The sequence below is a fragment of the Xenopus laevis genome, chromosome 3L, assembly GCF_017654675.1.
Source record: "Xenopus laevis strain J_2021 chromosome 3L, Xenopus_laevis_v10.1, whole genome shotgun sequence".
NCBI classification, from domain to species: Eukaryota; Metazoa; Chordata; class Amphibia; order Anura; family Pipidae; genus Xenopus; species Xenopus laevis.
Genome location: NC_054375.1, coordinates 125,741,887 through 125,761,230, shown reverse-complemented (window position 1 = coordinate 125,761,230; position 19,344 = coordinate 125,741,887). Strand labels below are relative to the sequence as shown.

The following is a 19,344-nucleotide window of genomic DNA, read 5'->3' as shown; positions in this document are numbered from 1 at the left end:
ATATTGTAGTACAGGTATGGAACGTGTTATCCAGAATGCTCAGGACCTGGGGTTTTCCGGATAACTGATATTTCCGTAATTTGGATCCTCGTACTTTAATCAAGCACAAAAAGATATCCCAAAACTCTGTAATTAAGTTAAAAAGCTTTAACATAGAGTTAAAACAATAGGCATACAGACCAACTGGTATTCCGCCTTACGCATTTCATACCCTCTGGTACTTATTCATGCCTTAATATATGTGCCCTTAGAACTGGGGGCTATATCCCAGTATTGCAAATCGATAATAAAGGGCTTTCACATACCAGACCTTTATTATCAATTTGCAATATTTGCCTTTCTGAGCTGAAGGTCTGGGGCTTGAGCACCTGGACCCCCTGTCCTTTTGGGTAAGTTCACCCCATTTTTCATTGTATACGCAACTGAACACTCCCCTTTTTATAAGCTTTTCACTATATCCCAGTAACCATGGCCCTTTTCAACAGGCCTCCCAGATTGCAGCTTTTAATTCCTTTATCTTTTTGTCTTCATACCGTAAGTCTACTAGAAAAGCATGTAAACATTAAATAAACCAAATATGATTGTTTTGCCTCCAATATGGATTGATTACATTTTAGATTGGATCAAGTACAAGGTACTGTTTTAAATATTTTAATTATCTGATAAAAATGGAATCTATGGTAGATGGCCTTCCTGTAATTTGGAGCTTTCTGGATAATGGGTTTCAGGATCCCATACCTGTATTGCCTTTATACTTAGGGGCACATTTACTAAGCTCGAGTGAAGGATTCGAATATAAAAATCTTCGAATTTCAAAGTATTTTTTTGGGTACTTCGACCATCGAATAGGCTACTACGACCTTCGACTTTGACTCGAATGATTTGAATAAAAAATCATTCGACAATTCGACCATTCTCTTTAAAAAAAACTTTGACTACATACTTCGGTAGTTTAAACCTACCGAGGTACAATGTTAGCCTATGGGGACCTTCCCCATCACTTTCCTAAGTTTTTTTTGATCGAAGAAAAATCCTTTGATCGATTAAAATCCTTCGAGCGATATATACTTCGATCGATCGAAGTATTTGCGCTAAATCCTTTGAATTCGATATTCGAATTAGAAGGATTTATCTTCGAGGGTCAAATTCGAGCCTTAATTAACCCTCGATATTCGACCCTTGATAAATGTGCCCCTTGATGTGTAATTAAATTTGGATTATTTGGATAAAACATAACCTTTCCATAATTCAGAGCTTTTCGGAAAATGGGTTGTTGCTTACTGGATCCTATGCCTGTGTGTTCCCATACCTAGATGTTGGAGAAAGGTCCCATATGCCTTTATCCATAAGCAGAATATTGAGAATAGAGTAAAAAATTCTACCTTTATTCTACTACACTTGGGTCTCTAGGATTGTGGATATCATTGGGTTCTAACCCCACCCACTTAATTAAGGAAAATTAAGTGTTTGGTGCTGTTTTAGTATACTTGTATGGATGTACAACACTTTAACCCATATTTTATATATGGGGCCAATTTGGGATTGAGTACTACCTAGATTTACAATTGATTCTCAAGTCTACATGTGTAGGAAGTACAACCTGCATGAATGTTATATGAGGATTGTTATGTTTTCCGTCAGTGAGTGACTAATCTTCAGCATCATAGGCAGCAGAATGAGCACTGTGATAACCTCATGTACTTGAAACTATAAGTTATGCATCTCCCATGTGGTTATATGGGCTTGCAGACACTCATGCTAATCCCTTGTTTATAACGTTGTGTTTAGCCGGTTGGTGGGATTTACCAGTAATATAATTAGGATTATCTGCCCCCATATAAAGTAATTGATATTTGTGCAGCACTTTAATCCTTCCTTAAGTGTTGGAGCAGTAGGAGATATCACGAGGCATACCATCTCCTTTGATAAATGTTGCCCACTATTAATGTGACATCTCCATTCATCAAAAGACTGGATTTTCCTTTCTACTATTTCTAAGTAAATGTTTTCGTGTCAGGTGACAGTGAGAAATGGCATTTAATCTCTCCCATGTACTTCCCAAACTGAATTTTCATTTATTCCGTTCAAGCCTACTAGAGGTAGCAAACCTTTTCTTGAAATGCCTCCCTAGGATTAATGTTCCAATGAATGAAAGGGAAATAATACGATACCGCCTGGAATATTGTGGCAACCGAATCTTGTTCAAGCCAAGCAATAAATAAAGTTGCCCGAAGTACGACAAATTCAATTTTCCTTGACAGCTCTCACCAGTCAATATAGTTTAATCAAGGCACAACAGGCAGAATCGTGTTCTGAGAAGTACTCAGCATGGTCTCCTAGGATGGAATTATTCTAAGAAAAGTAGAAAAGGCATTAATACATTATGTACACATAGAAAGCATAATTTCATTGTAGCTTGTTAGATGTTTGCAAATGTGAAGCAGCAGTATGCTTCAACATATCTCAGACTATTTCTTATTACATTTTATCTACTGGAACTGTATATATAGCAACACATTCCAGAGGAACCATGGGAATAAACCTTTCAACAGAAGTATCCTAATACAAAGAATATTGCACACAGAAAATTGGAATAAAATAACCCCAAGAAAAGGTCAATAAACATAATATAATATAAACCTTCATGTTTTGCTGGCTAATTACCTGTGTGTATGCATTCTTTGCCTAATTTACCTTGAGTTATGTTGATTTATTCAGTAGGGAGATTCTGATTAAATTAGAATATGGAATATAATCTTGGGCTTTTTATCGGTTGGACCCTTAATTTCTCTTAAAGATAGCTTTTACTTTGTTTATGGTAGTTAATGTTATAGAATGGCTAATTCTAAGCAACTTGGTATTGGTATTAGTTTATAGTTATGATATAGTTTTTTAATTAATTGGCTTCTTCTGACACTTTCCAGCTTTCAAATGGAGGTCACTGACCCCATCTAGAAAACAAATGCTCTGTAAGGCTACACATCTATTGTTATAGCTACTTTTTATTACTCATCTTTCTATTCAGACCCTCTCCTATTCATATTCCAGCCTCTTATTCAAATCAATGCATGGTTGTTAGGGTAATTTGGACGGTGGCAACTAGACTGCAAACTGGAGAGCTGCTGAATAAAAATCTAAATAACTCAAAAACCACAAATTGTCTCAGACTATCATTCTCTATATCATACTAAAAGTTCATTTACTGGTGAACAACCCTTTTGAAGAAATGGGCACCATCACTTCATCACTTACTTATTGCTTAATATGTTTTTTTTTTTTGCAAATCATTACAGGTATGGGACCTGTTATTCAAAATATTTGGCTTGATAAAGGGCCTGGTAGGCTCGAACTGTTGCCTTTTGTATGTGGGCTTAAGAAATCTTTTTTGTACACTATTGCAACCCTATTCAGAGTGTTGCTGGTATTTTTTGGATTCAAAATGTTTGGGATCTGGGGTTTTCCAGATAGAGGATCCATATTAATCATCTTTGCAAACAAAAATCCAACTGCTTATAGGTTTAGCTTTTATTCATTAATTATTTCTCATTATAATAATGATGTAAATGGTGCGTTGGATGTTTAATCATCCAAGTGGAGATTATGGCGAGAGAAGCAATCACACGCATTTGGTAAAGAAACTAATTGCAGGCTCTTTACACTAAAAGGTGTTAACTTGAGAGCTATTAGCATAAAACTACTCGACTTGTCAAGGCAAAATGTCAAGTGTGGACTTACTGTATACGTCATTTCTCGAACTATGTTTACAAAACTGTTAGCATGCTGTTAATCTTCCCAGAAATATAAAAAAAAAACATATACTGAAGGAATTACTGTCAAGAAACATATGGAACTAGAGAATGTTTTCAACAAACATGGGTAATATATGGGTGATTGGAGGTGTTTTTGTATAGTCCCCCAAATTATGAAAATCATTGGAGGCAAAGCGTCTTCAATCTCCCCATAGTCCCCCAAATGACAAAAAGTTAGAAAATCTGTTTTTTACACTGGGCATAAAGTCTTCAGTGATTTTCTAAAGTAGTTGTATAAAGGATCTTTTATCATTGTTATGCATATAATTGTATTCATAGCCATGCAGGCCACATTATTATGCTGGATCTAAAAATACACTCAGTCCATGACATCCAATAAAAAGATCATCAGACATATTTATAGGGCTCAGTTAATACAGTCATCTAAATACAGTAGCTAGAATAAATAAAAAAGACATTCAGTAGAATGTTAGAAACATTACCATTTCATATTGTTAGCATTCCTGAATTTCTGCTAATACATCTGGAGTAGGAAGGGGAAAGAAGAGGTCCAAGTGGGCTTCAGTACCAAAAAAATACCATTAGCCTAACTGCTAGTGATGGGCGAATTTAGGGCGTCTTGTGGCGCCGAAAAATTCACTAATTTCCCGCGAAATTTGCGAAACAGAGAGAAATTTGTGAAACAGCGCCGTTTTTTTTACCGCCACCACAATTTCGCCAAAAAACGTCCATTTATTTTTTTGATGCTGGTGAATTTTCGCTCTGGTTTCGCAAATTTATTCACCTACAGCGTATCACAGGAATTCGCACCTGGCGCATAAATTCGCCCATCACTACTAACTGCAGATCATGGCATTTGTTTGCACCCCCTTTCATTTTCTTCACTGGGGGGGGAGTGAAGAAATATAAGCATGATGTTTAAAGTTCAAAAGTATCGTCTTTTAAAGTGTTTAAAGGGCAGCATTCTTCTGAAAGGAAAGGCAGAGCATATGTGTGGGGAATAACAACGGAAAAGTACAGATGTAATAAGGTCATGGGGACCTGACCTTCATTACTGTGTGTAGTGTTACCAATCACCTGTGGGTGGAATGTGTTCCCATTGGTTTGGGGGTGTTATGTGTGTTCTCTAGTCTATAAAAGGCAGGGGATGCCATAGTTCCTCCTCCCTGAACTTCTCTGAAAGCAAAGGGATGGATGTGCTTCAAGACCTAAGAGAGGAGGTCCCAGTAAAGGAGAACCCTGAACTCTAAAGGTGGCCATAGATACAAAGATCCGCTCGTTTGGCGACATGCCATTAACAAGCATGGCTATATTGGGATCATCTGAACGTTCGGCCGTATGCCCGAACAATCCGAATACGATGTGCAATGGGCTCTGGCGGGATCGGTCGGGTCAAAAAGAAACCTGTCCGATCAATCAAACGACCGATCTCTGCTGGACGAAAGATGTTGCCACTCTCCACACACAATCCGAAAATCGTACAAATCCTCGATTCGTACGATAGGATCTGTGCGTCTATGGCCAGCTTAAGGAAGGCCTATATAGTTAGATAGATAGTACCCATAAAGGAATCTCTAGTACAAGGACCAGAAGTGCTAGAGATTGAATACCCCTAAAATAATAATAATAAAGTGTCTCAGAGTGTTTATACCCCTAAAATTATCCACGTAAGTGTCTTAGAGTGTTTATTTGACTAATATTGACTACAGTGAGTAATGAAGTATTGATTTATCTTTTGTTATTTCTATTAGTTGTTTTGTTTAGGTATTTGTGCCATTGTGTTTAGTAAAGAACCACTAGTGCTTAAGATTGTATAAAGAGTTAGCTTTCACCATCTTGCACCCTCACACTGATCTCCTGAATAAAATGGTACATCCAGATTGTTATGGATCTTAACACAGCCCATGCTCTGCTTTATGTGAGCATTTTAGGCGTAAGTCTAACTGACAAGCATTACTGATAGCATTAACTCCATTATCTCCATATCCATGTCACAAAGCTACCAACTTGATTGAGTTGCAATAAAACCAATGGGTAGTAATTTCAGTTACAGGAATTTAAACATTTATTTAAGTAAAGCATCCGATCTTGGCATTATCTGGATTAGGTAACACACTTCTGAGCTCTTTGCACAAACCTGCAAAACACCTTAAATGTTAAATGATAAATGTCATGAGCTTTTAAAATATAAAGCAGTTAGTATGTCTAGGGTAGAACATTTACATTATACTGTATATTCTATCTAAATTATACAAAGACAAAATATTCCGCAGCCCTTTTCATGCATTATACATCAGTCACATTAGTCCTTGCCCCAGTGGAGCTCACAGTCTTAGGTCGTTTATCAAACACGCACTATGGTTTGTATTATCAGGAGCCAATTAACCTGCCTGTAGTTTTTTAGAGTGTGGGAGAAACCCAGAGTACCCAGAGGAAACACATTCAAGCACAGGAAGAAGGACAAGCAGATGTGCCATGGCTGGAATCAAACCTAATATCCCAGACTTATGTTTTCATAATTTCTGCAGTCTCAGACCCAGGTAACTAAAGGCAGTTAGTTGCAATAACTGCTTCCCACTTTTACAGCTCCCTGGGTTGCTTGCGATATTTTGTAGTCTTTTTGGAACTTTAATTTCCTGGATCTGACATGTAGATTTGGTATTGGACCATCTATGAAGCATCTGGGTGACATACATATTTATTCTCTATCTAAGGCTCTGGCACAAATAAATTTAGGGGGTTACACAAGCTAAAGAGTACATAGTTTGGGTAATATCACTAACGAAAATCTGCACTTTTTCAGGTATATGTTTTAGTCACAACTATTTACTTCTTATTATGGATAGCAAAACTTCTATTAACTTTTATTTATTACATTTGAAGCTGTGATTATGCTGTGTAGGTTGGGTCTCCATGATCCCTTTTAGAACATTAAATGTTTTTCTGCAATCAAAAAAAACAGTCAAACTGTGGAATGGAAGTGGTTTTAAGACAATATTTGTTCCGCACAGCAGATTGAATATTTTACTTTGGATATCCTGAGAGAAAGGCTAAAAAACATTAAATTCTGCTCAAAATAAATACCACAGTAGGAATGGCCCACAGCACTGTATTTAAACCTGTGGGCAAATTATTGATGCATCGAAGTAGCAAGAGGAGCAGAGATTAACACTGAGGGTGGCCACGTGGGATCTCATTTTCTACAGATTTTCAACAAAGAAACCATTTTTTATTTTTAAAGGGCTTCTTCCCTAGACACATGATAAGATGGCTACATAGCCTTGGTCCATCCATTGCTGGATAACAGATCAGTGCCATCAAGTGTTGGCTGGTTTTGCTGAAAATCTGAGAGTAAGAGTTTCACCTAGGAATAAAGATCAAAAACTCCTTGTGTGTGATATATAAATATTCACAGGAACTCTATTCCCATACTCAAGAAAACAGTACTCACTTAACAGCCTAAGGCAAAGGGATCAATATCTAATCTAGGCTACTTTAAATTCACTGGCATGTCTTAAAACTATAAGGCTTTTTGCACAAGATCCTTTATTAATAAAGTCTGTACTTATTCTGTACTAATATATTTTTTTATTAGATAACCCCGGGATTTATGCAAAGTGAGCATTGGATAACCACAACTGTATTATATGTAATCTGGTCTAGTAAGTGGGCACATTTTATATGTTTATATATATATAAAATGTGCCCACTTACTAGGCCAGATTACATTCATACTTAAAATCTTCATGTTTCAATCCATAGGGGTTCGTCGTCAGGATGTATATATATATATATATATATATATATATATATATATATATATATATATAGAGAGAGAGAGAGAAGTGAAGAAGCTCGCACTCACAGGACTTATCAAAATCAAAAATGGTGTTTATTTCAATATAAGTAACTAACGTTTCGGCTTGCACTCAAGCCTTTCTCAAAGTGCAAATACAAACATTCATCAACCTTTTAAACCCAAAATGGCGGGAAATTAGGGGTAGTGACGTCAGCTGACGTGTGTGGGGAAATTCCACTGTGCAGACAGAACATAAAGTGTGGAGAAATTCCACTGAGTAGTTAGTAGTTCAAGTGAATGAAAAGGAATACATAATAAAGATACAATAGTGTCAATTACAGGCAATATATAAATGTAAACAATCTGTTACTGTTGTAGGCAAAAAGTGTCCGGACACTGAATGTTACCTCTTGCGCCAGACTTGCCTTCGCCACCTCAGACCAGGAGAAGTGCAATAGAGTAGATGGGGATTGCTTCAAAAATAGTTGAAATTTTTTCTAAGTCCCAAAAAACGCTGGCGTCTTTTCCTTTTTTAAGGGTGATGGGCTGAAAAAGATTGTACATTTATTTTGGGGTACCCTCCTTCCCCCCCTACATTTCCTAACATATGGCACCTAAACTATTCAGTGGGCACATGTGTAGGGCAATATATATATATATATATAACTCTATTTTATTATATGAAGCTTTCCCAGGCTTGTGTAGTGTAATGTATTTGCTGCTACATATACGTCCATTGTACTTTAACTTGGCGCCGTATGCAAATTAGGCATCGCTAGCGTAACTTCGCTTTGCTTGACGAATTAACTCTTGCGCAAATTCGCTACCGTTCGGCTCCCTGATTGCAACTTTGGATTTTAGTGAATTAGCGGCGCCCTGGCGAAAATTCGCCTGGCGAAGTGCGGCGAAGGCGTCGCTAGCGCGTTTTTGCTGCTTAGTGAATTTGCCCCATAGTGTTTCTCTGCACTACTGGTCTCACCTCAGTAACAATATCTGAGAATCCGTGGCCCAACATACATTTCATCAATCACTTTACCCCAGGAAACTGGGGACCTTTTTGTCACCATACCACAATATATATATATGTATATATATATATATATATATATATATATATATATATATATATATATATATATATATATATATATTTATTTATATATATATATACCACAGGTTGGCAGCAGGTTTATTATATCCTATGTTTCGGTTCCATACAGGAACCTTTGTCAGGGAAAAGAACAAAGTGCACAGAAAGACGTTTAAACCTAGTAAATTTGTCGCCCTAGATTCAAGTATCTTTCTGTACACTGTTATGTTCTTATTCATGACAAACACACAAACACAGGAATGGGACCTGTTATCCAGAATGCTTGGGACCGTGGTTTCTGGATAATGGCTCTTTCTTTAATTCCGATCTCCATACCTTGAGTCTACTAAAAAGTAATTTGAATATTAAATAAACCCAATAGGTTGGTTTTGCTTCCAATAAGAATTAATTATATCTTAGTTTGGATCAAGTACAAGGTAGAGTTTTATTATTACAGAGAAAAAGGAAATCATTTTCAAAAATTGTAATTACTTTGTTCAAATGGAGTCTGGAGTAGGAGATGGCCTTTCCGTGATTTGGAGTTTTTGGGATAACAGGTTTCCAGATAACGGATCCTATACCTGTATATGTTAACAGTGTTTTTGAATTGACTTTACATTACTGAACACTATAGAAGACTCTCACCAGCACAGTTCCACAGCATTTGTAGCTGCCTTTGAGATGTTTGTTCATCTGCACTGCACATCATTCCCCATTCCAGCTGCATAATACCGATATATTTCCATACAGTATATGTTCTTCCCTGCAGTTATTATCATTTCACCTCTACAATAATAGATCTTCATAAACCTTTTTGTAATATTTGTTTGTGTGCAATTTGCAGACAGGACATACAAGTGTTTTGTTATAATTAGATGGTAATTAGCACCTTCTGTTTTTTCTATATATTCATCTGTACTGTAATTATTTATCCCATGTAATGATTTATCCTATGTAAATGACATACAAAATGAAATTAGTTGATCAGAATATGGGTACATTGTACTAAGTGCATAGCGGTGTTGGAATAATAACAGATGGAGCCAGCAAGATGAAATTATGCTGCTTTCTTGATATGTATATATGGCATAGAATACTTTAAGTACATGTATGGGATCTGTTATCTGGAAACCAATCAGCCAGAAAGCTCTGAATTACGGAAATGCAGTCTCCCATAGACTCCATGTTATCCAAATCCAAATTTTAAAAAAATGCTTTCCTTTTTCTCTGTGATCCTCCTCATCATTTATTTATATTGCGCCGGCAAGTTACGCAGTGCTTTATTCAAGTTAACAAACAGTGAAAAAATGGTGGATAACAAACAAGGGTTTACAGAGTACAATAGGATTAGAGGGACCTACAAATTTGAGTTTACAAACAGGTTAGGGTACAATTGTGACATTAGGATTTTAGAAACAATTTGTTATTTACGATACAGCAATGATTAATTAATTAAGGTACATTGAATAAGCTTCTTTAAACAGGTGGATCTTTAAGGAGCGTTTGAAAGTTTGGAAAGAAGGAGAAAGTCTGACAGCTCGAGGCAGAGAGTTCCAGAGAAAAGCAGAAGCCCGAGAGAAATCTTGTAGACGAGAATGGGCAGAAGTGATGAGATGAGAAGCGAGGCGAAGATCAGAAGCAGAGCGAAGGTTTGCGTGAAGGAGAGTATTTGGAGATCAGAGATGAAATATACACAGAGGCATCATTGTTTAGGGCCATGAATGTGAGTGTTAATAATTTGAATTTGGGAGCCAGTGAAGGGACATGCATATGGGAGCAGATGATGTTGAGCGGTAAGATAGATGACTCAGTCTAGCAGCAGCATTTAGCACAGATTGGAGTTGTGAAAGGTGGCTTGTTGGAATACCTGCGAGGAGTAGGTTGCAGTAATCAAGGCGGGAGATGATGAGAGACTGAATAAGTGTTTTGGTCAATTCTGAACTGAGATTTTGGTCATATTCGTAATAATAAAACAGTATCTTGTATTTGATCAAAACTAAGATTTAGGTCATTCTTATTGCAAAACCAGCCTGTTTATTTAATGTTCAAATTACTTTTTAGTAGACTCAAGGTATGGAGATCATAATTAAATAAAGAGCCACTATCCAGAAACCAGCTTATTGGGTTTATTTAATGTTTACATGATTTTCTAGTAGACTTTATGTATAAAGTTCCAAATTATGGAAATATCTGTTATCCAGCAAACCCCAGGTATTCTGGATAACAGGTTCCATACCTATAATATGATTAGGTTTTTCCTCCAATGAGGTTTGATTAAATCTTAGGTAGTATCTTCTACAATATACTACTTTATTATTGCAGAAAAAAGAAAATATTTTTTTTAAAATTTAGATTATTGGAATAAATGGACTCTACTGTAAATGGCCTTCCCATAATTAAGAACTTTCTGATTAACTGGTTTCCAGATAATGGATTCCATACCTGTACTAAAATAAAATATTCCAGTATTCTGGATTACCCCTTAAATTATGAATGCTATTTATATATTGGTATAACAGTAGTTTCTGCATATTTCTGCCAAATTTTAGTAATGATGCCTAAAATGTGTGAGGCTGAAGTATTAACTAAAGGGCTAATAATTCCAAAGGGCACATGTTCATAAACTGCTCAATGGAACCAAGTAGCAGGGTGGGAGTGAGTTAGTAGATGACATTACATGTGCATCAGCTTGCAATATTACATTAATATTTCTATCACTGAAAAATAAAATCCATACTTGACCCCTGTCCATGTTTAGTTAGTTATATTTGTAATATAGTAAAGCTTTTGCCCAGCAGGTTGCCTTACTATAAGGTTATTGATCCAACAGAAATGATTAACCTTTGCATAAAGACTCTCCTATAGAACAAGGAAGATAGTTCCTAAGGGCTATGGCACATGGAAAATGTTGGATATTTTGAGTGCAATGCAACAGCAATGTTCCTGATAAGACCTGCAAGTGTCTATCTGAATCACCTACAAGTGCTTGAAAGGCAATTGCTGGCTGGAAATGATGGCCTATGGCAGGGATCCCCAACCTTTAGAACATGTGAGCAACATTCAGAAGTGAAAGGAGTTGGGGAGCAACACCAGTATGAAAAATGTTCCAAGGCTGCCCTATAAGTGCTGTTATTGGCCATTTGGTAGCCCCTATGTGGATTGTCAACTTACATTGAGGCTCTGTTTGACAGTACATCTGGTTTTTATGCAGCCAAAACTTGTCTCCAAGCCTGGAATTCAAAAATAATCATCTGTTTTGAGGCCACTTGAGCAACATCCAAGGGGTTGGAGAGCAACATGTTGATCACGAGCTACTGGTTGGGGATCACTGGCCTATGGCATGTTTGGGCTATTTAATAATGTGTTATTCAAAGTGACTGAAGTCGCTGTGTGCCTTTGCCCTTTGAGATATTCAGATAATATGATATTATAATGTTGCCTGACAAATAAGAGACATTGTGAACAATGTGGTTAAACTGAAAGACAATAGGATGATACACAAGACTGGGTAGGTATCTTGGACAGAAATTGTAGTAATTATAGGCAGGCTATGGCAAACATTAAGGGGCCCATTTGTTAAACCTCAATTGTTCTGGTCGAATTTTTAAAGGGGAAAACTTGAAGTTTTAGAGGAAAAAAAAAACTTTAATCTTTAGAGATATATTATACGCCCAAAGCTGCTAAAAATACAAATCCGAAAATATTCCATCTCAATCTGTCGAGGTCATGTAGAAGTCAACGGCAGATGTCCCTGCAGATGTTTCTTAACATTGTGACCTGCGCTGGTTTTTGTCCGATAAATACGAGATTTTGCGGCAACAGTTTTCGAAGCATCAATTGTTCGATTCGAAGTGGCGCAGGAATTTGTTGCAACGTATTTTCTATCCCACTTTTTTTTAGAAGAATTATTGATAAATGTGTTCAATTCGTGGATGGTTAGGTCCACTTTGTTTTAATAAAGAAATGATATAAAGTGATATAAGTTTTAGTAAATAACCCCCTAAATGTAGGGAAGTACCTGTATGTCCATATGCCAAAACTTCAATGGGGTGGAGGGACTGGAATGCCGATTACAAAGGTTTGTATAGAGGCAAGATAGTAATTGTTTGGAAGTAACAAAAGACACCTTATCCCTTATCCCAGCATAACGGGGCAGCCAGTGCAGCAGGGTAATACGGTTTGGTAAGAAAAAAAAATCTAAACTAAATGAAGCAAAAACAACCATGATGCCAGCTACCAATTTATCAGCCCGGGGGAGCTGACTTAAATGGCAATAAGCTCCTTATTGCTACATGACTTTTTCATGCTAAAATGGCATCTAACAAATGTTGAGCGTAGGCAAAGAATGAATCACCACCTCTGTTTCCAGTAGGAAATTCTAGACCCTGTCAGTTCTATGGTAACTGTGAAACCCTCTGGTATCTGTGAATATTCATTTGCCACCTGCACTGCCCAAGGGATAAAAAAGGCTTAAAGGGGAAGGAAAGCTATGGAGGCATTCTATTGCCAATAGATTAGTTGCAATGGTGCAAGCTAGAATGCTATATTTATTCTGTAGAATGTTTTACCATACCATACCATAGAGTAAAAAGCTCTAGAAGCTCTCTGTTTGTTAAGTATAACAACTGCCATATTAGCTTGGTGTGACATCACTTCCTGCCTGAGTCTCTCCCTGCTCTGGGCTCAGATTACAGTAGAGAAGGGAGGGGTGGGGGGAGAGGAGCAAACTGAGCATGCTCACACCTGGGGCAAGGAGGTTTAATCTGAAGACAGGAAGTCTGATACAGAAGCCCATGTGTACACTATAGAAGGAAAGAAATGTTTTCTTTCTTTTGACAGAGGACTACTTTGAGGGTTTACTGGTATATTTAGGTGGATCTTTCTGATAAGGCTTACTTAGTTTTAACCTTTCCTACTCCTTTAATATACTAGATGTTATATTATCTTTGAGTATATTAAACAATAAGCAAAAATAATCCAAGCACACAAGCAAAACTTTACTCCATAAGCTGAATGAGCCAGGTCAGCAACAAGACCCAAATAGCAGCAACATAGCAGAGCAAGTAGATAGTTGAGGGTGCATTGCATGTATTAATGATGAGGGATATGTTTGCTCTTATGTCTGATAAACATAGTGGATGAGTAGATGCATATATTGATCACACCGCCTCATTTTTAGGTGCATAAATGATATACATTTATATGGTAGAGTGAATTATTTGCAGTGTAAATAGAGTCATTTAGAAATAAAAATGACACCATAAAAATCATGACAGAAACTGGGGCTGTATTGAGTGAGCGTTGCTAGCAGTTTCAGTCATCAGCAATTGAAAACTTAAAGGAAAAGGAAAGGCTCTGTGCTCTTGGGGGTGCCAAATATTAGGCACCCCCAAGTGATTGTATTGACTTACCTGTACCCTAGGCCGGTGCTCCTATCAGCAGAAAACTGCACTGGCCTGAGGTTATACCAGTGAGCGCCACGGAGCGATCCTCTTCCTGCTTCCACTTTCCTTCGCGGGGCTGTGCATGCGCAGTAGAACGAAAAGCTGAATTTTAACTAAAAAGTCAACTATTTCACTCAACTGTGCATGCATTTGTCCCAGGAAATTTGAAGAAAAAAGAAGCCGGAAGAGGATCGAAAAAGGTACTTACCACACGGGAAGACTTGAATCTGGGCCATGATATGTAATTCATTTATTCTGTTTCTACAAAACACACACAGCATGTATGTAATGCCCTTCATGCTACACATGTGCAATCCATGTGCAATGCAAGTTAGCAGCGGGGGAGGATTTAGCCCTCAGACAGAAACCAAGGTTCAGCAGACTTCTACTTCAACCAATGCTATTATGCAGAGATACACAGGATCCTCTATACTATGACTGGAGGTAAACAAGTTAGGGACCACCAAATGGGGTTTAGCTTGACGTGGTATGGTGGCTTTTCAACTTTATGATCATAACTTTGTAACTAAAAACCCCTGTCTTTGTGAACACATGCATTTGCATATCTACTGAATTACTTAGACAGGGTCCCAGGGAATGTGCACTGACCCATTTGGTTATGTCAGTAGCACTTCCCTTATACTTATATACATTTTTACTTAGCAATGTGGGTGCTCCCACAACCCCCCTTTTGTACATGTGCAATCCACTCTCAAGGGAAAGGCATCCGTCAGTTCTAAGATGTTGTCATACTGCAGCTTCTAGCATCTTCCCACTCAATCATGGGCTGGATGCAACAGATCAGTGCTGATGTTCTCAATTGCTTTTACAATGGCCACAAGGGTATGATTGACCTGCATCGATAAACAAACACTGTGACTGTTCTAATCTCTACATAAGAGTTTTAATTCAGGTAAATTGGTGTGCATTCAACTAAGAGGCAAAGGTTTGTGTTTGCATTCAAGTGAATCACTGTGACTGTGCTTGACTATACTACACCCAAAAATGTTTGCTGCTTTATATTCTTCTAAACTGGATAGATTTAATTCAGCTCATATAGAAACTAGAAAGTGGTGCTTGATGTTACAAACTTTATTGATTAAAAATGTGTGCTTGCTTTGATATGCAATAATATATATATCTATATCTATCTCTATATCTATCTCTCTCTCTCTCTCTCTCTCTCTCTCTATATATATATATATATATATATATATATATATATATATATATATATATATATATATATATATATATATATATATATATTATTTATAAAAACCACACTTAAAATACTATGCCCACCCAGAGACTCGGCAACCCAACACCAGAGAACATCCTAACCATACTGATGTTGCTCAGCCCTCTGCCTTGTGTTTATAGAGCAGCTCAGTGATCCCCAACCAGTATCTTTAATAAATGGCCTCAATAAGCACAACATTTGTGTCCATTCTAGAGTCATTGTTTGTTTGTAAAATGCATTTGACATGTTGTCTATAGTATCACTGTTACTTCTATTATATATATATATATTATTTGCAAGAAATTGGGCGGCTGGTGGACTATTTGTGTCTGAGCTGATATGAAGTTATATTCCTTTGCTCAGGCTTCTTCATTCTCTATCTCACCTGTTGATCTCCTGCTTGAAAGCAGTCGCACCATAAGTAAAATGAATAATCAATGCCGAACAGAGAATGGAAGGATATTTGCAGCAAATCCCCAGGGTTACATTGAGTAGAAAGCTGTACTTAAGATCAAAAACTTCTAACAGAAAACTCGGCACACGGAACCTGTATTCCCATTTTCAGAAATACACAGCTTTCTGGCAACAATATAATCAATCTCTGAGAGACGTGCTTGGCTCAGATCTATTCTCAATTCTACAATGAATGTATGTAGATCAATATATACAGCTAGCTCATAATGTAGATAAATATATACAGCTAGCTCGTAATATCATAATGGCAGTGTCAAACTGATAATAAGAGATATATGCCTTACTATCTAGATTGCATAAACAGACATCTTCAGTTATGTATTCATACCCACACATATACATAAATAACTATACCTGCACACGTGCGGATATAGAAACATACATGCAAAACGCATGCTTTGCCATGTGACAATATATTATAATATACAACATTTAACAGTTTCACTCCCCAAGGATGGTATGTTTACCATAGAACAAAGAGGTTTTTTTAGAGTTGGTTCCCCAGTTGTTGATAAGCTACAGTTTCAAGTGGAATTCTGGCATTTGTAGTTTTAGCAGCAGCTGGGGATTCATCATTATCCTGCATACAATATGCAGACGCTTCCTAACACAGCCTGCAAGCTCTTCTACAGAGTTTCCATCACTTTTCAACCATATCTTAATGGGAATGGAGACTAATAGGCTTAGATGAGTGGCAATCAGAATAAAGGGTGAGATGAATAGAAGTATACACTGTCAGGTTGATTGCATGAATAATTATGTCTTGTAGCTGTATTTGGCAGAATCAGACACCTGCAGCCAAAATGTGGGAATCGCTGTCACAAGTTCTTCCGAGAGCAGATTAGGGGCTGAGAGTACGAATACATTTGGCTGGGGGGACAAAGTCAGGTGCTTTGGTTTATTTAAATGCATTTTCCGCTACTTTTCTTTACTTTTTCTATTGCAGCCTCAATGAAAAGTTCACCTTTATTTCTACCGAGAGAAACACAGCACATTTTGGAGAAGTAATTACATGAAGGCACAATTCACAGTTCACTTCTCTGCTGTTATTTGTCTCCTCTAACTATCAAAGCTCTGTAGCAACAAGTCACCATGCAAATGTCTGGGTTACTTACATGTAGGGATGGTTACCCCAAAGCTGACTGGTCCATCCATCAGATATCCTATGTCTATACCTTGGAGGGGCAGCCGGGGCAAATTTACCCTTAAAGGTTTCCAGCAGTCTCTTGAGTGTTTCTTTCTTCCTTTAGAGTGGAGCAGGGATCAGCACTGATCCATACAGCAAAGCATCATTACAGGACCTGTAAGACTTGATTAAACCCAGGGTTAGAGCCAGAGAGCAGCGAGAGTGGTGACAACATCCAGTCATTCTACAGAGGATCCTGATTCCATTGCTGGCACTGCTCTATTGCTGAGTGAATGCTTTCACTCCCTTTTCCCCATTGGCTCAGTGTTTCTCAGCAGTTTATGTGAGCAAGAACATTCAGCGCAATATACAGGGCTGTGTGTGTGTTGTACATGGCTTTATCCGATCTGAAAACCCTCCCTCCCTATCATATGTTAAGTTTGGAAGCTGCTGAAGTGCTCTGAGAATCGCAGGCTTTAAAGGACCACTAAACCTAAAATGCAAATGACTTTTGATGAATGAGCTGCTGGTAAGAACATTTCACCAGTTTGGGTTTTGTTTTGTCGGTACAAACAGGCAGTATTCTCTATAGATGCTTAGATTATATGTTTTCCATTTGTTAAATAAGAATTTTTTAATTGATAAACCATATGAAACATTGAATGATTGTATATTTTAGCAAATAAAAAATGTAGTAAACAACTTATAGAGACTGTAGCACTAGCAGTATTCTCTACCTGACCACAATATGATTTAAGTGCAGGTCCTGAAAATCACCACCCATTAAGAAAACAGAACAGAATGTTTGCACCACACAATAACACCCATCAGAATAGGCAGCAAGTGGGACATGTTATATATTTACATGCAATGCTACTTCGTGTTATTCTGAGAGATTTAGCACTGGCATGTGCAATAGCAAAGTGTGAAATTAAAGGACCCCACTAAAAAAAAAACTCACCCACTTCCTGTTCATTCCTATGGCATTTTTAGAATCATATTGATCAGTGAGTAAATGTTAGGGTTCACCATCTGATAAATAGGCTTCTAAAAATCCCATAGCAATGCATAGAAAGTGGGTGGGTTTTTCTGCAGTCAGCTCTAATTTTACACTGTGATAAATTTGCCCCTTAGTCTGAATTTATCTCAATATATTTTGCTGCAAACTCCGATCAAATCCTCTCTGGGTTTTTTACGCTTATTTATTATGACATTTTCCTGAAAATTTGGTTTGTGGGATTTTTTTGATTTTTCACCAGAAAACTCAGATTTGTGCCTGAAAACTCTGAAAACTTCGGGTATTGCACAAAAAACCAGCGCACATCAAAAAATCATTGGGACTTCCTCCATTGACTTATATGCAACCTTGACAGGTCTGAGATGCCGGATTTTCTGATTCTGACTTTTCCATCCTCGGGGTTTAATAAATTCCGAAAAATTCGGGATTTTTTAAAAGCGTGATTTTATAAAAATAAATCACAAATTTGTTGTGATTTTTGCATTTGGAGTTTAGTAAATAACCCCCATAGTGTATAATACATGACTCACTTTAATGGCACTAAGTGCAAGAAGTTTTAGGAGCAACTGCTTAATGTTTGGCGTTTGAATGTGTGCTTTTTGCACCAACTGATAACGCCAACTTGATACAGTGAGTTTCCATACAATGAAGTATATACGGTATATATATTAACAGGGTTTTGCTGGGCCGGTGGGACATCAGGAAAAAACATGGTGGGCCCTGCCGACCCAGACCCGATCCCCACCCCCATCACTCTCTGCTGACCTCTGACGTTGATCCCTGCTGCCCCTCTCCGATCACAGTGTTAAGGTGCACAAGTGATTGATGGTGGGTGAGCAGACTGGCCATGGGGGTCCCGGAGGGGGTGTGGAAGCCAGGGACGGAACTAGGGGTAGGCAGAAGAGGCAAGTGTTTGGGGGGGCAGGCATGTACCTTCCCTGTCACCTACCCCTAGTCCGGCAAGTTTCTCCTCTCTAAATAGTTGAGCGAGCGAGTTCCTCTCTCTGAAGTCAAAGCATTTGGATGTGCACTCGGATGTTTTCAAGATTGATACTTGGATGAAATTAAAAGCCTCCCCTGAAACTCTTCCTCTGTGTCTTATACCCTCTGGCTTCTACACAGATCTGTTAATAACAACATGCACGGCATTGTCATAATTGGAGTCTTGGCTTCTGTTCCATTGTTTCCATAGTCAGCACCAGCTGTGCAGAGAATAGAATAACTGAAAATGAATGATTGGAAAGTATATTGGAAAGTTTCCATGGGTCACTGGTGTGCAAGGCTGTGCTCCTTGAAGGTTTTCATTGATGTGTTTTGGTGGGGGTAACAAAATTTGTGGCCAGACAGCCAACCAGCCTAATAGACCCCTTTAGAGAAGAC

General features: G+C 37.8%; 1 protein-coding gene across 1 annotated transcript in view; it reads right to left on the bottom strand.

Annotated features, from left to right (window-relative positions):
- The window catches only part of LOC108711525 (prolactin-releasing peptide receptor), a 63,190-nt gene extending 45,843 nt beyond the window's left edge, over window positions 1-17,347 (bottom strand). The window contains exon 1 of the mRNA XM_018253372.2: window positions 16,936-17,347. The gene's annotated coding sequence lies outside the window, so the exon portion shown is untranslated. The remainder of the gene's footprint in view (window positions 1-16,935) is intronic.
- Window positions 17,348-19,344: the final 1,997 nt, after the last annotated feature.